At 40.3% G+C, this 22,260-nt stretch overlaps 1 protein-coding gene and 1 non-coding gene across 2 annotated transcripts in view; both read right to left on the bottom strand.

Annotated features, from left to right (window-relative positions):
- PPM1H (protein phosphatase, Mg2+/Mn2+ dependent 1H) overlaps positions 1-22,260 on the bottom strand; it is a 1,465,797-nt gene that overhangs the window by 193,502 nt on the left and 1,250,035 nt on the right. The window lies entirely within an intron of this gene.
- Positions 13,441-13,605, bottom strand: LOC126931939 (U1 spliceosomal RNA). Its single transcript, XR_007718042.1, has one exon. It is a non-coding gene; the product is annotated as a U1 spliceosomal RNA (small nuclear RNA).

Here is a 22,260-nt window from a genome sequence, read left to right on the forward strand (position 1 = left end):
TTCAAGGACACTCATCTGATGACATGACACTTAGAAAGCATCCCTATCACTAAACACAGACAAAGTAAGTACCTCAAGTATTCGCATGTAGTGAGTCCTGTCACAAAGGCCACTGGCCCCATAACTGTTTTCAACAGATTTACAGAAGATAGCCAACCAACAAAGGACAGATTAGACATTTTTTGAAGGTTTCCCATGCGGCACGTATGGTGCTAAATACTTCACAGGTGGCAAAGTCATTCAACACCGACCCCCTGTCTCTCCCCACCATGAGTCACTCAGCACAGTGCAGAAGGCAGACACAGGGACTATGGTCGGAGAGACCTAATTCAAACTTGGTCTCTGTTAATTACTAGTTCTAGCTATGTGTTCTTGGGCAAGGTACATTTTTCCCCTAAAATAAGAATAGTCACTTCCCATCAGAAAAGAGTTGTGAGAATTAAATGCTCTAGCGTGAAAAATATTTGATGAGTACCTGGTATATAGTAAGCACTCAAAATATGTTATTTAATAATAATACACCAAATGCAAAGCTAGCTGCCTCTTCTATCAGGACCCAGGGATGTTATCCAGCCATGTGAGTTAGAGGAGAATCTCCTCCTTCCTCCCCCTTTCCATCAGCATCCCTCTGCCTCCCTCAGGAACACATGGCCAGACATCCAGAGCCTACGGGGACAAGGAATGAGACTTCCCAGAACAGGGACCTCCTCTGAGTCCTCTTCTCAAGCCACGTGCTCTGTACACAGGCGAGTACCCACGTGGTTCTGAACACGCTGCTTCCAGATTCCCGCCCAGGTCTGCCCACGCATATCAGCTCTGGGCCCCCAGGCTCCTGGACTCAGAAGCACAGGTCTCAGGACCACAGAAAAAGGCCAAGCAGAGAGTCCTGTTTTGTGGTTATTGTCTTGCTTTGCTTTCAAAGAAATATCAAGGCCTTGACAGTTTAGGCTAAAAAGTTTACATTAAGTGTTCATACTGGTTAGCAGACAGTATTGACAAATGTTTAAGGAGAGGTGTCTCATGATGGCCCTCAGGTGAAGTGATATATATATATATATATATATAAAACTAGGAGGTAGACAGTAAAATACAGTGTGTATGTGTGTGTGTGTGTGGAGGGGAGGATGAATAACTTACGGAAGACCAAATAAAGCTATCAATTATGAAAATTCTCTTTTCCAGGTTACCTCTTGGGCAACGTCTCACTCATGTGGTCCTCTCAAGTGGTTACTGGCCACGCAGATGGGCTGGAAAATAAGGACAACTTAATTCCTAGCTGCAGTAATAACCTCTCATTCTTGGGGTACTGAGAAACCACAGCTCTGACCAAGAACCTAAGCATTTGATAACAGCCATCAGCAAATCCAGCTGGATGGCCAGTCAGAACATCCATCAAGAATAACAACTTCTCCCAGAGGGTTTCACCTGGCCCAGGTGGCAGGGGGACAGGAGATCATCTCAGCCTGTTCACAATCCGTGCCCAGGGAGGAGAAAGGATGGTATAAAATGAATTTGCTGTGATGTTTGGCTTTCACATTTTTGAAGGTGGCTAAGTAACATCTCATGACTTGTGTGGTAGTGTGGCCGGGCAGTCTAAGTGCCATCTTGTGGAGGAAGCCGCATGTAAAGGCAGAATAAACACAGGCTAGGAAGAGGTCCTTCTGTCTTAGACCTTCTGGCTCCCAGGCTCTGTCTGTGGCTAAGAGCAGTGACCAATGAGGGATTGCAAACTGGGGTCTCAAGAGCCACTTGCAGCCCCCAGTCAGATTGGTATTTTAAAATTTTTGTCCACAAAGTGTTCATTAAAACATAAATTAGTTGCCAATGTTTTAAAATTGGGATATTTACATTAAAATCTTACTTTTCCAATTTCTTTCAAAAATTAATACATCCAGCTACAGATGTCACATTCTTGAGTGACTATAATCAGCTGGACCTGAGGAGAGGCCGCCCCCTCCACGACATAGGACATGTCCTTGCTAGTTGACCCCAGATCTTACTCTGTCCACTTTTGTCATTGAAGTGACCAGCCTGGCCTCATGGGCATTTGAATCTGTAACCTTGCAATTAGATCTCTGTGACTTTATGAGTAAATAAATAATAAAAAAAAGATACATAGTATATGTTGATTAAAATAATTTTAAAAATATTTATTGTATAATAATAGGGATAAGTCAAGATGGCAAGGAGATGGTCTCTACTCTCAAAAAGCCTATAGTCATTTATGTTAGTTTTAGTCCTTCTGGGTTTCTGACACAAAATACCACTCATGATTGTAATCCCAGCACTTTGGGAGGCCAAAGCAGGAGGATCATTTGAGGCCAGGAGTTTGAGACCAGTCTGGTCAACATGGTGAGATCCTGTTTCTACAAAAAAAAAACAAACACACTCAATGTGGTGTCATGTGCCTGTAGTCCCAGCTACTTGAGAGGCTGAGGCGAAAGGATTGCTTGAGCCCAGGAGAAATTGGAGGCTGCAGTGAACTATGATTGTACCACTGCACTCTAGTCTGGATGACAGAATGAGACCCTGTCTCTCTCTCTCTCTCTCTCTCTTTCTCTCTCTCTCTCCCTCTCTCTCTATATATAGACACATACACACACACAATAAACTGGGTGGGTTATAAATTTCTCACAGTTTTGGAGGCTGAGAAATCCAAGTTCAAGATATCAGCAAGTTTTTGTGTCTGGTGAGGACCGCCTTTCTGGTTCATAGGTGGTTGTGTTCTCACTGTGACCTCACATGGCAGAAGAGACAAGGCAGCTCTCTGGGGCCTCTTTTCTAAAAGCACTAATTCCATTTGTGAGGGCTCCATCCTCATGACATAATCAATTTAAAAAGGCCCCACCTCCAAAAGCCATCACACTGGGGGTGAGGATTTCAACATATGCATTGGGGATGGGGGATGCAAACATTTAGTCCATTGGTCCTTCTCACAAAAACTACAATTTGCTTGAATTGATGCCATACTCAAGGCCTATGTCGCACGGGATCTGAGAACACAGAGGAGACAAGTCAACAAAAGAAGAGTCGGGGAAAGTATCACAGATGAAGAGGCATCTGAACTCAGTGTTATGGAATGAAGGAAATCAACACTCAGAGAAAAGGTAAGGAAAAGCTCTCCTAGCAGAGAAACAGCCTGTGAAAACAGAAGGTGTTATGAAGTTTATAAAGAGGTGTAGGGTGTGACCTAACTAAGTATTGGCTTGGTGAGGGAGCTACATCAGAACTAGACCACAAAATTCTATAGGAGCTTTATTCTATTCAGCTTATAACCAATGGAAGAAATCTAAGATTGTTTAAACTAGGGACTGATGTGATCAGTTACTCTAGAAAAATAACACTTGTGGCTTAGTAGAAGATGGGCTCTAGAAGACAAATGACAAAGGAAGAACTCAGGGTCTCTTACAATAGTCCTAGTGACAAAGAGGTTGTGAACCAAACAATGGCTCTCGGTGGACGGGAAGAGAGGAGGCGAATGAACCGAGAAGTCCCATATTACCTGTTGGACATGGGTTATGGAGAAGAGAGAAAAGAGGATGAATCCCATGAATTTCCAAAATGGCAGAATGAGGTGCCACTGATAAATGAAGGGAGGTGAGAAGGTGAAACAAGTCTTGGTGGTGGGGAGTTCTGAGGGGTGAAATAATGCAACTGGTTTTAGGTCAATGAACAGAGAGTTCAAGGTACCAGAAATTTCAAAGTCAGTAGCTGCCAAGTTCAACTTAAACAGTGACTGGCAAACTATCGCCCATGGGCCAAAGCTGGACACTGTTTTTACACAGCCTGCAAGTTAAGAATGATTTTTATATTTTAAGTAGTTGGGAGGAAAAAAAAGAATATTTCATGTCAACATTACATAAAATTCAAATTTCAGTGTCCATAAAGTTTTGCTGGAACACAGCCACATTCATTCATTTACATATTGTCTCTTGTGGTTTTCATACTATAATGGCAGAGTTATTAGTAGTTGCAACAGGGACTATCTGGCTCACAAAACCTAAATTATTTACTATTTGGGTCTTTACAGAAAATGTGTGCTGACCCTTGAACTTATTAGGTTGAATTATCTGAAATTGTTTTTGCAGATCAAAAACAGTTGAATGCTGACGATTTCACGTGGTTACACGTAATACATAGGTGAAGCAAAAGAGAGAGATACAGGGTAGGGGTAGAACTTAACATGCATTTTGGCATTATTAGTAACATTAGCTGTGGATACACTTTGCTCTACCATTTGGAGGCCATCAGTAACTTCTATCCCCCTCACCAATATGATTAAATGAGAATGAAAAAACAAACATAAAGATCAAAAGATAAAATGTTGCCTCATAGATTTCCCCACAAAAATATCAGCGTTTTCTTCTTCACAGTGGTTGTTTAGAAATGAACATTTAACATAGTAAAAATGAAAATCGGAAAGTCATCTTTGTGTATTTCCTTTCAGTAATCCTCTGGGTCCCCTTGGCAAAACCATTAATACCACCAATGTCCAACTTCCTTATTTAAATAAGGAAGTCTGTGCTCTGTCAGATGCTGGAACAATTCCCGTACAAGTGCTGCTCTGTTGGAGCCAAGTGAAATCAAAATAAAGGCCAATCCAAATAGGATTGAAGTGTTGAAGTTTTGCATAAAATAAAGCAGAAAAATGCTTTTTGCAGGTTTAGAACAATATCATTTGTATATAGCTATTTGCATCTGTTGGTGATTAAGGAAAAAAAAGCAAAGTACTGCTTTTCTAAAGATCAGATTTTGTTTTATTTACCAGCTATATCAGTACTATCAGCAATGTGAGAAATTTTTTTAAACAAAAAATTTTTTTGAAAGTCAGTTTCAAATGTGTAATTTAAACAAAAAAAATTTTTTTTTGAAAGTCAGTTTCAAATGTGTAATTTAAAAACCCAAACTTTAAAAAGCCTGAAACTAATAAAATATGAAACCAAAAGACAGAAGTATTCTAATCTCAACAACTTCAGATAAAACATACACATTTTTAATTGACAGATCCTCAAAAATCCCAGACACCACCTAGGCTTTCTCCTTATTGCTGGATAAAGAAAGTATTGGACTATCTAGGCCTCTGGTATTTTCCTTTTAAACCTTAAAGTAACACAAGAGAAATAAAGTTATACAGAAGGGGACTGTTATGTAGTAAGGAGGGTTTTAAACCCTAACTTGGGAGTTATCTTTAGAAAGGTGCTATCCACCTTCACATAAGAGGCCACTCCACCTAAACATACAGTAGAGCAGGAAACATGAGAGGGGCAGGTAGACAGGTTTTTCTCTGCTAGAAATTCGAGACGAAGTCTCATATAGCTTTTAAAAGCAGAGAGACTCTGGAACCAGACTCCCTAGGTTTGAATCCTGGATCTGCAAGTAGGTAGCTGCACCACTTTTGGCAAGTTATTTCCCTGTGCCTCCGTTTCTCATAAGATGGGGATAATGAACAGTATTTTTCTCATATGGTAGCTGTCTGTTGTAAAAAAAGAAATGTTAAAAGTGTTTCATAGGCTGGGCACGGTGGCTCACGCTTGTAATTTCAGCACTTTGGGAGACTGAGGCAGGTGGATCGCTTGAGGTCAGGAATTTGAGACTAGTCTGACCAACATGGCGAAACCCTGTTTCTATTAAAAATACTAAAATTAACCAGGCATGGCGGTGCGTGCCTGTAGTCCCAGCTACTTGGGAGGCAGAGGCACGAGAATTGCTTGAACCTGGGAGGCGGAGGTTGCAGTGAGACGGCGCCACTGCACTCCAGCCTGGGCAACAGAGAGAGAATCTGTCTCAAAAAAAAACCAAAAAACAAAACAAAAAAAAACCAGAAGTGTTTTATACTTAACAACTTAATGCTTTTAACTGTAAACATGAGAAAGGTGTTGTTTTTATCCTCGTTTTATTGGCCCCATCAATGTCATATGCATGGTGATTTATGTAGGTAAAGGTCCTAGGCGAGACATTCTGATATTTTCTTATAGCAACTGAGGTTTTACATTATGTACTGTGCTCACACATATGATAAACTGGCAATTAGTTGCACAACAGACTATAAATAAAACACAGGTAACACAAGAAGGAATTGTGACATGTCACATGGTTTCAGCACTTCAATATATTTTTTTCAAGGCAAGCACAGTATTACTGCAAATGTACATTAAAAGTGATAATTAATTTTCCCCTTGCTATTTCAGTCTTTTTTTTTTTTGAAGTACTTTAAGTGAAAACAATCTGCTTTGAAAAATCTCTACCCTTGTGTTAATGAACCTGCAGAGAACGTTTGTTTCCAGATTAAAGACTGAACAATACATCACGTAGCCCTTTGAAAACCAGTTGTTATCTGATCAAATATTTTTACCTTTGTCCCCAGACCCAGGGCAAAGCTCAGTCAACAATCCAAGTCTCCCTAATTTACAAGGGAAAGAACATGCTAATTTAGCCCTTGAGATCTCAGAATAACCGATCTGAGTTTCATTTTAGGCAAACTGATTTCTCTACCCTAAGAAAGCTAGAAAGTACAATAGGACTTTGCTATGGCCTTTGTCAACCTTAAAGAATGAGATTCAGAAATTATGATTAAGCATCTAGTTTATTCCAGTGCAGGGCAAAGCTTAAGGATAGCCACCTGGGCAGCACACACTCCAAATGGATGGGGTTGGTATTCCAAAGTGGGGAAGCTAAGGTTTCACTTATATAGGCAGAAACAGTTTTAGCGGGGTTCAGCACTTTCTGTACAAAGCCAGTATGTAACATTACAGTGATTTGCTTAGTATGAATGGCTACATTCCAAGGAAGATTGCTTAACATTCCTGAGAAGGAATAATGTTCTGAGGGGCAAGGGGGGTGTCTTATCTCTGATGCTGCTTCTTCATTGCTAATCATTTACAGGAAAAAGCAGAAATTGCAACTGCATGCTACATGACTCAGGCTACGTAGCCACATTCCTCTCAAGGCTCAGGATAACTTAAAGTTCCAACAGCTTTAAGTCTGGATTATTTAATTTCACATTTGAAGGAGACAAATGCACTGAATGTAAGCTATTTTAAATTAGACACTTAATATCATCCTTAAATAAAAAAGACAAGGTAGACTACCAATATATTTCAATTAGTCAAGGGTAGATGTGTTCCAAAATGTATGTTTATTTCAGTTGTGTTCTTTCTATCTCAAATCACACAGCAGGGAGTAGGCACTCAATAAATGTTACTTGAATGAATAAACAAATGAACTCATTTTGCCATAACACCCCATGGGAGAGAGACTAGAATAATGATGGTGTTTTAAGCCTGCCTACATATTTCTTAAAGCTTACAATATTTGGAGTTTCTCCTCATTTGATTTTTGCATTCAATAGAAAAAAAATTAATTATAAGCACCTCTACTAGGAAATGAGCTTGGGAGTAGGATATGTTAAAGTGACCCCTAAACATTCTCCAGCAAAGAAGTGGCTGATAGATGTCAGAGCCTAGGGTACCTCTTCCTCCAAATTCCACTTCTGGCTTCTGCCTTGTAAGTTCTCACCCTATTAACAGTTACAGCCGACCAAGAAGGCCCTGGAGGGCCAGGATGGCTCTTTCTCAACATCAAACGACTATTGCAAAGGAGCGGAAATTCCAAAGGTCTAAGCAGGACCTGGAAGTAGCAGACAGGCAATTCTCACGCTATCAGTTTGAAGCTACCCAGCCATGCAATGAGTTACCTCAAAAAGTAGGAATTCCCTTCACTAGAAATGTCCAAAAGCTGGCTTGTGACCTCCCAGGGATACTCTGAGGGTCTCTGCATGGAATGAGAATTTCCTAAGGCTTCTTTTCCAACTGTTGAGTCTATACCTCCATCCTCTTCTTGCCTCCATCTATAGTTAATATAAAATCTATACTTCTTTCAGAGCTAAAATTAATTTACATGGAACATAGCTTTAGAAAAGCGGAGTGGTACTTCCTGCTGAGGTAATTCTCTGACACCTGGTAAACCACATTTGAGGTATGGCAAGTCTCCGTAAAAATGGAAATTTCATTGACTTGGCTTCCTATCCCCAACTAGACCTTTAATACGGGGTGTACAAGGGAACTTCAAGTGCTGCTGTTCCTTGGGGCTGCAAATGTGGCTTGCTGTTCTTCCTCCCCAGGCAACTTTCCCTGGGAGATCCTCTCTATTCCCAAGGCTTCATTTAAGATCCAAACACTAAGCACTGCCGAAATCATATCTACAGTACAGATCTCTGGGGTGCCTGGGCTGGGTTTCCAAATACCTTTAGAATATCTGCATTTGCATGTTGCACACATGCAAGCTGCCCAACCCTATACTCATTTCTCCTTCCTTTGCCGTCTCCTTCCTGTCTCAAATACGATGCTCCTTGTGGTGTTCTATGTCTTAGGGGACCAAGAATTCCAAGGAGCATCCTTGTCCTCCCAGCTTACTACTCTCCCTACATCTAGCTTCTCAGTTTGTGGGGCTAAGTCATAACTATGACTTACATCCCCAATTCCCTGCCTTGTTCAGGCCCTCGTCACATCCAGCAGGCACCAATATTTAAACCTCCTAACCTGTCGTCTCTTCTTAGTAAATCCTGCACAGCATGGCCGGACTGACCTTTCTCAACTGTGAACGTGGCCGTGTCTCCCCCACACTCAAATATCTTCAAATGGGTTCTGAAGATTTCAGGATAAAATTTAAACTTTTGGGCCAGGCACGGTGGCTCATGCCTGTAATTCCAGCACTTTGGGAGGCCGAGGCAGGCAGATCATCTGAGGTCAGGAGTTCGAGACCAGTCTGACCAACATGGCAAAACCCTGTCTCTACTAAACAAAAATTAACTGGGCATGGTGGCAGGCACCTGTAGTCCCCGCTACTAAGGAGGCTGAGACAGGAGAATCTCTTGAACCCAGGAGGCGGAGGTTGCAGTGAGCCAAGATTGCTCCACTACACTCCAGCCTGGGCAACAGAGCAAGATTCCGCCTCAAAAACAATTTTTTAAAAACTTTTTAGTTTACCACATCAGTGTCTTCCTGATGGGCCCTCTGCATATCCTCAGCTTCCCCCATCTGGTCTCCTCACATCCCCTCATCCTTAGCCATAACAAACAGCGTGTGGTTTACAAAAAGCACCCAGTTGCTACATACCACGATTCCTTCTCACATGCCTTTTCCACCCTCTGCAATGACCTAACCTCCTCTTGTCTGACAAACATCCCTTGTCCTTCAGCATTCAGTTTGTTAAGGCTGTTTTGCACGCACTTTATTGTTCTTTTTTTTTTTTTTGAGACGGAGTCTCACCCTGTGCAGTGGCGCGATCTCAGCTCACTGCAAGCTCTGCCTCCCAGGTTCACGCCATTCTCTTGCCTTAGCCTCCCGGGTAGCTGGGACTACAGGCACCCGCCACCACGCCTGGCTGATTTTTTGTATTTTTAGTAGAGATGGGGTTTCACCGTGTTAGCCAGGATGGTCTTGATCTCCTGACTTCGTGATCCGCCCACCTTGGCCTCCTGAAGTGCTGGAATTACAGGCGTGAGCCACTGCACTGGGCCTATTGTTCTTAAAGACTGCAGTGTAACCAGTAAGTAGCACAGTGCTGTTAGTATGGAAATCACCAGAAACTTGGATTGGTATACTAGCTCTGCCACCGGCTAGTTATGTGTCTTGGGGAGGTTAATGGGCTACTGTGTGGACTAAGAGAATGCATAAATGTAAAGTGCATACGCCTGGCAGAGACATATTTTTATCTGCCCAGACTCCCTTTCTCCTAGACATCATCTTCCCTTCCCACCCTCCTCCGTCCCATTCATATGGTTTTTCCATGGCCAGAGTTGACTGTTGGTCTAGGGATGGACACCTGATCTCTGAGTTGAGCCAATTAGGGACCTTCTATGGAAAATGAAAGAAAGAAAAAGGCAGCAGAAGGCAAGAGGGGGAAGAGAGGGAGAGACAAAGAGGAGAAGAGTACATATTTGTGAGAAGAGTACATATTGGAAATAGAATCTCAACAGAGTCCCTAGTTCTAGGTGTTCCCAAGATCCATTTGTCTTTGGAATATCTGGGTAACCCCATATCCACTAGCAAATTCTCCTTGAATGGCTGTCAATTGCAAGCTAGAGTCTAACAACACCCAACTCGCAATACGCCCTCACTATACTATTATTATTAAACTGTAAGTGCCTTGAAGGTAGCGGTAGAATCTTATTTAATTTTGTATTCTCAGAGATTAGCATAGTGCCTGATATACTGCAGGCAGTCAAATACCTACTAGATGAAAGGTTTATTGACTTCAGGGGAGAAATTATAATTCGGAGTTAAAATTTATATCACAAGCTCAAGGATCTCTACCTAACATCCTGTGCTAAGAGGTAAAAGACAACAAGAAGTAGCAAATTTTTCCCAGTTATGACCAGAGCAAGCCAGTGAGGTAAACATCTGACAGCCACTGGTCAGGCATATTTAATCCTCTGAGTATCTTTGATTTATTATCAATTAAGTAAATCAAGGTTTATTTTAAGGATTCAAAAAAACCTGTTAAACTTACATAGATAACTATTACTGAAGCTTACCAAGAGTAGACACTGAGCTGTTCAGAAATCTAGCAACTGAAAAAAAACAAATCATCACTCCCATGGCCTGGGATACGGAAGGACTCAGAAATTGTTGGAAATTCCACAGACTCAAAATGAGGTAACTGTTTACCTTCCTTATTGCATTTTAATCTAGAGATTAAAATAGATCTCATTGTTCCAGAATCCTGCCTATGGTAAGAAATGGGTTCTCAATGGCTGAGAATAAATTTTAATAGCGGAACCAGAAGCATAACAGGAAATCAGGAGGAAGAATTTTTCTTCATAAAAAGGACCATGAGGTTAATTTTCATTTCATTACATTTCTAAATTGTGTATACTTTTGTATGCTGGTTGCAACATATCCTTTCTGTGTTGACATGAAGTATAAATTAATCAGTAAATACATAAAATTCTTACATCCTACATTTTCAAAATAGTCCTAACTCATTAATTTATTCCTAAAATAACTAAGGTGCAAAGATTCAAGAATAAGATGACTGATAAATTTGATATATGAATTAACCAAAACCAACACCAAATCATGGTTAGATTCAGGCTTACCTGAAAATTTTATGAAACCACAACCTAATAAAACACAATACCAAATGACTACAAATGCAATCTAGGACACTTTCCATGGCAAGCTATATTTAGAATTCCAGGCTCTGTTGTGTAGAATGGTTCTCAGATTTTCATGTGCCTATGAGTCATCTGGAGGACTTCTTAAAACATCAGTTTTTGGGCCCCACTCTCAGAGATTCAAACTCAGTAGATCTAAGGTAGGATCTGAGAAAAGCTCCCAAGTGGCGGTGATACTTTGGGTTTACTGATGAGGACTGAGTTGCACTGGCCTAGATGAATCATGGTCGCTTTGATTTCAGCAAACACTGGAATTCCCCTGCATCCTCAGCCTCATTCCGCTGAGCTAGAGAATTGTACGTGATATACCCTTAGTTTATAATCCACTGGTAGTGGCTGGAACTACCAGAGTCAGAAGCTCAAGGGACTCCTAGAGATGGAAAGGGGATCCTAGTGAGGCATTGAATTATGGTAATAGGAACATAAACCTGGTGGGGTTGGGGGGCAGTCACTGGGAGTGGGGAAAGGGGGACTGGGGACTAGGATAATGGGGAATCCTAAAAGGTTGGGAAGAAAAATACTGGCAGGTCACTAGCTGCAGGGGAAGGGAGTGGGAATAGTGGTGAATGAGAGACTACCTCACATGGAATTCCTGTTAGGAAATGGTTGGGAATAGAAAAGAGGGTGGGAGAGGGCAGGGGACACACAGGAAGCTTGTTTCCCAAGGTGGAAGTGGCTGCCATACGAAGGGGTACAGGGCATCCGGATTGCTCAGCACATCCAACCTGGAAGGTGAATAACCATCTGGGACAACTCTTTTTATATCAAAGATAATGATACACTATCTAAATTATCAATTACAACACACTTTTACTAGAAAGAAAAAGGATGGAAATAACACTTGTAAATACTTGTGATTTAATTGTATATTGTCTCAGTTGAGCATCCCAACAACAAGATAGATAGGGAAAGTATTATCTGTCCCATTCTATAAAAATTGAATCCAGAAAGCTGACTAACCTGGGGTCAGATAGCTATTGGGTGGTAAAATCAGACTCATATCCCACCTGATTTCAAAACCTATTCACCCACTACCCTATGCAGCAGAGAAAGGAAGCTGAGCAGCTCTCAGATCTAGAAGGAAAACCAAGGGTCCACTGGTATCATACAAGCCAAGTGTGAGGTTTCAAGAGGGAAAGGTGCCAGGTGCTAAGAAAAGTTCAAGTGCCCACTAGATAAGCAAAGAGGTTATCAGTGGCCACTGGTAAGGACTATAAAATTCAAAGTACTAAAATACTCTCCCCTCCCAGAGAAAGAAAAGTTTTAAGGTGATAAAATGCACTAAGTCTGAGATGGAGTGCATTCATTTCCAGGGAAGTATTTCACTTGTCTGCTTCCTTTCTATGAATAAGTTAAAAACTTGAAACAGCATCCATGCCTCTACACAAATTTTAGCTCTAATCCAAAGAGGACACTGTTAAACAACTGCTCTAAAATGCTGTCACAAGTTTCTAGAAATTATAAATAGCAATTTACAGAGTAATTAAATAACAATTTTTTACTTTATTTTTATTTTTTTGAGATAGGGTCTCAGTCTGCCACCCAGGCTAGAGTGCAGTGGTGTGATCATGGCTCACTGCAGCCTAAACCTCTCAGGCTCAATTAATCCTCTTCCATCAGCCTCCAAGTAGCTGGGACTACCGATGTGCACCACCACGCCTGGCTAATTTTTTTGGTATACTTTTTGTGGATACAGGGTTTCACTGTGTTGTTCAGGCTGGTCTCAAACTCCTGGGCTCAAGCAATCCACCTGCCTCAGCCTCCCAAAGTGCTGAGACTGCAGGTGTGAGCCACTGTGCCTGGGCAACAATTTTTTAAGTTAGCTCCAAATTCCATGGACATTTCAAAACTTTATATGTTTTTGTAGTTAAAGATTTACTGATAATTTAGTTTTGAACTTTCAAGTTATTTTTTAAAAATAATTTTGACTCCTGAAAGTAAAAATTTTTAAAAGCACACCCAATAATTAAAAACTTAACTGCATAGCAATTTGGTAATCTAACAATACAAATTAGTAATCAAAACATGCAAGTGCCTTTTAAACAACTATAGCACAAAAATCTAAAGAGGAAAAATGTTAAAAAAAAAAAAAAATCCCAAAATGTCCTCAGCAGTTTTACTGTTAGTAGAAATATTGGTATTGACTTTTTGGAAACTATTTATATATGGATATATGAAGATATTTAAAAATATAATATATATTATATAAAATATATATTCCAGTAACATATATATGTAAAATATATATATTTAATTATTTATTTTAGGAGAAAGCATGAAGAATGCAGTCCCCCACTACCACAAATTACGCAGTCGAGTTTCCCACTTTCGGGGAAATCATGGGTCAGCACATCCAGAGTGCAATGGATGAACCTCACCCTGGGAAAACCACCTTCGTGATCATGTTATCTTCCCTGCCAGGTAAGAATGGGATACAGAATAAATGTTATCTATTAAGAGCTGGCAATAAATATAAATTAAATTGAAGAAAAAGCTAGTAATGTTAAATTTGAATTGGAGATATCAATATGAAGTCAACTGTTGAAATACATGTATTTTTTAATGCTGTCTACTCAAAGGGCCTGGAAACAAGGACAGCCTAGGACTGTCAGCATTCTAAACACCCAGACTTTGGTTTCCAAATACTACTACCCACTGAAAGATACCAGTGTTTCTTGGCAAAATGGCTGGTTCCAGATATAAGACAGTAAAAGTATAAGGTGAGGCAGAGGCAGCTTGTAGGGCCAGAAAGCATAAAAGCATTCAAAGATAATATGGCATTTCAGAAGGACCCAGGAGTATGTTTGAAGGGGTTATAACTGGTTAATTATGAGTTAATTAACATCAAAAGCAAACAAATGTTAAAACAGAGAAAAAAAGTCCCTAAATCTACAGTGGTAGTTAAAAGGAGAAATAAAACTAAATTTCTAGGGCTGGGTGCAGTGGCTCATGCCTGTAATCCCAACACTTTGGGAGGCCAAGATGGGTGGATCACCTGAGGTCAGGAGTTCAAGACAAGCCTGGCCAACATGGGGAAACCCTGTCTCTACTAAAAATACAAAAATTAGCCAGGCGTGGTGGCAGGCACTTGTAATCCCAGTTACTTGGGAGGCTGAGGCAGGAGAATTGCTTGAACCCGGGGGCAAAGGCTCCCTGATCTCAGACTTCCAGCCTCCAGAACTGAAAAGTAAATTTGTTGTTTATAAACCACTCAGTCTGTGATACTTTGTTACAGGAGCCCAGACTAAGAAATAACAAAGACGCCATCAGAGAAATGAAAATCAAAACCACAATGAGATACCATCTCATACCAGTTAGAATGGCAATCATTAAAAAGTCAGGAAACAGGCCGGGCGCGGTGGCTCAAGCCTGTAATCCCAGCACTTTGGGAGGCCGAGACGGGTGGATCACGAGGTCAGGAGATCGAGACCATCCTGGCTAACACAGTGAAACCCCGTCTCTACTAAAAATACAAAAAACTAGCCGGGCGAGGTGGCGGGTGCCTGTAGTCCCAGCTACTCAGGAGGCTGAGGCAGGAGAATGGCTTAAACCCGGGAGGCAGAGTTTGCAGTGAGCTGAGATCCGGCCACTGCACTCCAGCCTGGGCGACAGAGCGAGACTCCGTCTCAAAAAAAAAAAAAAAAAAAAAAAAAAAAAAAGTCAGGAAACAACAGGTGCTGGAGAGGATGTAGAGAAATAGGAACACTTTTACATTGTTGGTGGGACTGTAAACTAGTTCAACCATTGTGGAAAACAGTGTGGTGATTCCTCAAGGATCTAGAACTAGAAATACCATTTGACCCAGCCATCCCATTACTGGGGATATACCCAAAGGATTATAAATCATGCTGCTATAAAGACACATGCACACATATGTTTATTGCGGCACTATTCATAATAGCAAAGACTTGGAATCAACTGAAATGTCCATCAGTGACAGACTGGATTAAGAAAATGTGGCACATATACACCATGGAATACTAGGCAGCCATAAAAAAGGATGAGTTTGTGTCCTTTGTAGGGACATGGATGCAGCTGTAAACCATCATTCTCAGCAAACTATCACAAGAACAGAAAACCAAATACCGCATGTTCTCACTCATAGGTGGGAATTGAACAATGAGATCACTTGGATGCAGGAAGGGGAACATCACACACTGGGTCCTATTGTGGGGAGGGGGGAAGGGGGAGGGATAGCATTAGGAGATATACCTAATGTAAATGACGAGTTAATGGGTGCAGCACCAACATGGCACATATATACATATGTAACAAACCTGCAAGTTGTGCACATGTACCCTAGAACTTAAAGTATAAAAAAAAAAAACAAAGAAATGTTATTTTTTATAGAAAAATGCCATAATGTACATAGAGGAATTGATAATTGGAGAATAATCGTTCTGCAATCTGCAATGACATAATTGGTTTGGGCAAAGATCATCCGCAGATGCTAAATCTCCTAGATGAAAGATTATTGTCAAAAGAGTGGCTACATGGTGCCACCTCACAGATTGCTTGCTAATTTCATGGAGACAAACATACCTTTAAAAGGGAAAGACATGGTGAAAGCAAGTGATCAAACATGCGTCCTGTGAGTGCGACGACCCGGCACTCCATGAGCAGGATACACCTCCTGATGTGTTGCACCTTGAAATGCACAGCATCAGCTAGAAAGTATTCTTCCCAATCTAACTAAGCCTTAAGGCATAAATCCCAGTGTATGGGAAACAAAGGAGATAGAGAACTGGGCTAAACATCACAAGGAAACAACTAGAAAAAACTAAAACATTATGATAGTCTGTAGAAAACTAGTTTGGTTTCTTCAAAAGGTCAACCTTATTATTATAAAGGCCATAAAAAGACATTTCTGGGATTGGGCCGGCGGGGGAATGCGAATATGGACCAGATGTCATGAATCAATGAGAAGTTTCTTGGGGGCAATAATGGTTTGTGCTTCTGTAGGAGAAATGTGCTTGTTCTTAGGTGATTCAGAGTGAAATGTTTAAGGGTTAGATAATATAAAAGGATTCAAAGAAAAAAATGTATTTAGGGAGATAAAGCAAACTAGCGAAATGTTAATAACACGAATCTAGGTGAAAGATAGGTACACATTAAGTTATTTTTTCAACACTTCTACATGTTGGAAATGTTTAATAAAAGGTTGAGAGAAAAATCTACATCTTGCTTTAATCCTATGAGGAAATGAAAGTTTTTACAAATGCATACAATAAAATGTTAAAACATATGTAAAATTCAAAATTATGGAAAAAAGGAATAAAAGAAAATATCAAGAATAGGAGGAGTTTCAATGCACATGTACTAATCACAGTTCAGATACTTATTAAAAATTAAGCCTCAAATGTAGTTCTCGGTTTCCTGGCTGCCATAGCAGAACTGTGGCCACTGTCGCAGATTTCCATCATCCAAAGGCCAACGCTGCTAGTTCTGTAGGGAAACTAGAGCTGGTTCAGAGGAAATGCTTCTTCCCATGGGTTTCCTAAGGGAAAAACTCATTGATAAAGGGAGCAACATCCTCATCATCACCCCCACAATATACACAAGGGAAAGGGAGCCTTTTCCTTTCTATCATCTGTCTTGCTATAGAAGATAAGGGGGTAGTTCCAAAGTCAAGTTCACTTAAAGCCCTGTTGGGAAGAGACGTAGGTAGGGATGAAGAATAAAGACAAAATTCACGGAGTACTACAGAGGTGGCCAAGCTGCACATCATTCAAAATAACTTCCATAGATGCCATCTGCTCCAAAACAATTTTTTGATAAAAAGCTGGGCAGCAGACCAAAAAAAAAAAAAGAAAAAAACGACAAAAACCATCATTTTCTGTTTGTTGCTCACATAAGGAAATAAGATTGATTTCTGTATTGTTGAAAAGAGATCACCTTTTTCTTTAAAGCTGAGCAGCACATTTACTGTTGAACTCTGACAAGTATAAACAGTGTAGAACTTCTGGAAAAACTAGATAACTCAGGCAACTCTCACCGCAATGGATGGCCACCCCACCTGCACATAGCCAGAGTTTTTCTTAAAAGTTACTCTGGTCTGCTGCAACTCAGGAATGATCTACAATCTAGAAAATCTTAGATAACTTCTAATTATTTGGGGTAGTCACAGGGGTGGGGGTGGCCAGGAGTGACCTTGGCAAGTTACTCATAGCTCAGTTTTTCCACCTAAAAATGAGGATAATTTAGTATTTAACCTCTCAGGGTTATGAAGATCAAATGAGTTTTATAACAACCTGTGAAAGCCTGGTATACTGTAAAGCCTCAAAAATGTTATAGCACACTTATTTTTTAGGTGGATTCATATTCCTAAGTAATAGCCATGAAATCATGAGTATCACATCAAAGCTTTACTTTTCTCTAATAGACATTGAGAGACTATGCCTCCTAAATCATTTTATAGCCCTCAGAAATAGGTAAATATTTGTCACTCTCTTCTGGAAGGCACAATAACACAAAAGCATAAAAATAAAAAATTTAGAAGTATGTTTGTTTTGGGAAAAAAGAGGGAGGATAGACCAAAATTTTCTTCTAATGGTCAAGAGATATTTCCTTCGACTCTGACCTTCACCCATGGTATAGGCTCAGCATAAGCTTCAGGGATTAGACATCTGTTAACTTCGTTTCCTCTAAACCAGTCACTTTCCAGAGTCAAACGTAGAAGGAGGGTCAGCAAAAACCACTGTGTTAGAATGCTCTTGAAAAATTTCCCCATGTGATAAAGAATATACTGATCCCAGTCAATAGTAGAATAATACGCCAAAAGCTAGGGTGACTAGCAATCCCAGTTTACCGGACACTATTCTGGTTTTAGTGCTGAAAGTTCTCCTACCCTCTCGGTTCCCAGCAAACCACAATGTTGGTAACCTTCCTCAAAGCTCACTTGCTCTTCGTGTAAAACACTGCTCCAAGCAACACAGACTAGAGACTTTTTAAGTTGGAAACTGACATAGGTATTAGACGGCACGTCCAACAAACTACTGAATCTAAAGTTGAGGAAAGCAGAAAGGGGCAAACTGTACTTCAGACACACCCAGAACCCAGAGAGGATTATCTCTGAGGCAATGAGCAGAAACAGGTTGTCATGGCATAAAGCCCAAGAGTCAGAACAGATTTTGAACATTGTGGTGCCAAAAGTGCCAAGGTTTCAATTAGCAGTGAGAAAAGATGACTTCTTAGGACCCAACACCACTGGGCTAATGTGTTACATTTGGGGCCGATTCCTTGGATCCCTGGGATTTCGAGCTATATGAATCCAGTCTTCCAGTTATCAGTAGAAAGTTCAAGACTTTTCCATCTAAAGCACCCATGTTATTCCAGGTCTCTGGGCCTGTGAATGAACTGTCAAGTGAAAAGTTAACAACTGAGTCTGATTTTCGTGCTTCTTTGCATGTCTGGCAATTTTTAATTGGATTCCTGACACTGATTTTGAGCTTATTTGGTAGTGGATATTTTTGTATACCCACAAATATTATTGAGCTGTGTTCTCAAACAAAGGGACATAGTTACTTTGAAAGAGTTTGATCCTTGCAGATTTTCCTTTTAAGATGTGTTATGTGGGATGGGACTGTGTTAAGTCTACAGCTGATTATCCCCTACTATTTAAGGCAAGACCCCTCCTAATGCACTGTGAATGAGGTTTTCCCATTTGGTTGATGGAAGAGGCACTATTCTTGGCTCTGTGCAAGCACCGGGTACTGTTCCCCCTAATGCATTTGGATGGCTTCTTCTCCAGCTGGTTTCCTATGAATGTGCTGATCAGAACCTTGGTGAATACTTGAGGTAGACTCTCTCTGCAGATCTCCAGAACTCTCCCTCTGTACAACTATGTCTTCTCTAGGACACTGTTCTGTGAAATCTAGCCTTCTTGGTCTCCTCAGACTCTCAACTCTTCTTCAACTCAGAGAGTTTACTTGGTTCTGCCTGGGTGGGGAACCTCTCAAATGAGCATAAGTTAAAAAGGGGGCAATCTCTCAAAGTGGGGACAATCACAGGGCTCACCCCATTTGCTTCCCATCTTTCAGAGATTACTGTCTTTTGTTGCCTGATGCCCAGTGTCCCACAAACCATTATTTCATGTATTTAGTTTGTTGTCTCTTTTTTTATTGTGTCAGACGAGATGGTACATCCAATGTATTACTGTTACTTCATCTTGGTTGGATGCAGAAATAATCCCAGGCTAATTTTCAAGCTAGATGAAGGATATTGAATGTTCCCAGTACAATGAAATGATAAATGTTTGAGATAATATGGTAATTACCCTGATCTGATCTGATATATTATATGTATTGCAACATCATTATGTATCCCATAAATATGTATAACTATGTGTCAATTTTAAAAATTAAAAATTAAATGAGGGAATCTTTGTCAACATTTTAAAAATGAACTGATGCCAAACAGGATCTGACACTGTATCTAGTACTGCAAAGAAAATTTTACTTTAGAGAGTGAAGCAGTATTTATAACAATGGATGGGATCTTGTGACCTTGTGGGTGATCACAAGAGCACGAAAGATCCCTACAGCTTAACAGAGTACCACGCACTTGGCATTTTGTCACAATAATCTATTTCACCTCCTAGCTATGCTAGGACATTAATTTACCTAAGAATTGTCTTTTCTTAAATTGGGTAATACCTAGGTCTAATGTGTATAGTGATCATTATAGCAGTTTATGAATCAGACTCAAAGGTGTGGAAGGATCTTCAGGAATCATGTAATTCCCTGCTGTCTTCACCTTCAGTGAAGACCAGATTTCAGTGTGTGCGCGTGGTGGAGAAAGGCGGGATGTACCTTATTTACCACAGCATCCCTAGCACCCAGCAAAGGGCTGGCACAAAGACAGCTCTCAAATATTTTAACAAACAAATAAAGGAAGGAAGGAAGGATTGCTACTGTTTTGGCCAGTTAAATATGTAACATGAACTCCTTTCAGTGGTTCCAAGGCATCTTGAGTGAAACACATATACCCTCCTTTGTCCTTCTGGTTTGGTGAGAAGCAAAGGGAAGAAGAATGGTGGTTGTGATCAATGAGAACACAGATAACTCATTTTTGTAGCTGTTACCCAACTAATCCTAGTTTTTAAAAAATTTTATTTTACTTATTCACATAATAGATAAGATTATAAATCACTCCAAAGACATAACATCTTCTTATAAAACAGCCTCACATGCTCTTTATAAGTCCAAATTGAAAGCTCTCTTTTAGTCTTCATGATGATGCCTCAGGAAAAGATTCAGCTGTTTTGGGTCTGGATTCAAGTCCACTGCATGTCAAGTTTTTAAATTTTATTTAAGCCCTTCATGCTGAAGCTCAAATTCATGTTATCACATTGCTGTCACCGAAGGTCCTTCTCAACCTTCTCCTCTCCAAATTAGACCATCGTTGCTTGCTCTTTATACTAGCCCCTCATACCTCTGAACTTTATATTAAACATTTATTTATATTGTGCACATGATATTTTATTGTACTTATTTGAAGGCACAATTAGTTTTCTTTGTGAGGGTTTCATAAGGGCAGTCATGCACCCAGGTCAGCACCTTGCATATATTTTTATATAATAATTATTTAATGTATATACCCTTATCTATTTGTCATGAGCCTTCAGACTTTTTATGGCTTCCCTTTGACCCATCTTTCAAAAATAAGTCCTAGTACACATTTGCAATGGATCCCCAAATGGACCATTACCACCACCACCACCACCAACCCACCAACCCCCTACCACCCCACCACCCCCCTACCTCTCCCCGGATAATCTCTCCATTGCTTTCACTTCCATTTGATTTCACATCTCTTTCAGTAGCTGCCACAGAGAGCCTTGTATTAAATTACATAATCAGGTATCTTTCTACCCTATTAAATTGACAAGAATCCAGAATCAGAACTCAGTAGAATTCATCTTTGTGCTGCTTGCAGGATGTGGCCCAGAGATTGGGGTACAAATAATTATATTATGCTATTATTGATTACAGGCACCGATTGAGATTGGCTAAGCCTTTTCCTAGGGTTTCTAGCCAGTTTAATAGGCTAATTTAGGCTTACTTTTTAGCCCTGGTAAGTGTAAGTGCAAAGAGGAAATGCTTTTTTTCGTTGTTGTTGTTGTTTTCATAAATAACTCTACAAGTTTCCTAAAAGTTTGCTTTTCAGAAACCACTTGTAAGTATGCAATCTCTCTCCCCGACTGTCCACACCTCCAGCAAATGACAGAAAATGATCCTTTCACATCTGCAGCTAGTAATCTAAGCTCTGATCTTTAATAATAGCACTGGCCACATTTTGGAGGAAGTTAACTGTCTCAGCAAATGACAGAAAATGATCCTTTCACATCTGCAGCTAGTAATCTAAGCTCTGAATAGTGATTCATTCACATCAGTGAGTCAAATAATGGCCTAATTCTTCTTCCAAATTTATACTGCTTATTGTCTTATGGAACAATCACAAAATCTGAGGTTAGGAAGTAGATCACCTGAATGAGAAGAAACAAAGCTATCATCTGACACCAATGCTTGCCACCAGGCCCTTCACATCCCAAGGGACAAAGCCCCTGCATGGAAATAACCCAAGGAGGGGGCACATCCATTGTTGCTGTGGGGGCCACCTTCTGCCTAGCATTTCCTCAGTAGGTTTCTCTTTCACTTCTTAAGTGACACTCAAGAGATAGAAGCACAGAATTAAAAAGGAATATAGCACGTGCTAACAGAGAACATCATAAATGAGAACTCACTATCATGAAAACAGCATGGGGGTAACCACCCCCTCGATTCAATTACCCTACCGGGTCCCTCTCATGACACATGGGGATTATAGGAACTACAATTCAAGATGAGATTTGGGTGGGGACACAAGCAAACCACGTTAGAGGGGATGTTGAAAAGAATCAACAATCGAAACCTCTGAAAGTATACCTTTCAAGCCTAAAGATCTTAATATATATCCATTAAAAAAATCAAGAAACAAAACAGGCAAAAAGCTCTATGTCACCTAAACTGATAATTATGGGAAAAGCAGAACTCAGACTTTGAAAATGATTTATATAAACTGTTTCATCTTGCAGATGAAGAAAA

The sequence above is a fragment of the Macaca thibetana genome, chromosome 11, assembly GCF_024542745.1.
Source record: "Macaca thibetana thibetana isolate TM-01 chromosome 11, ASM2454274v1, whole genome shotgun sequence".
Classification (NCBI taxonomy): domain Eukaryota; kingdom Metazoa; phylum Chordata; class Mammalia; order Primates; family Cercopithecidae; genus Macaca; species Macaca thibetana.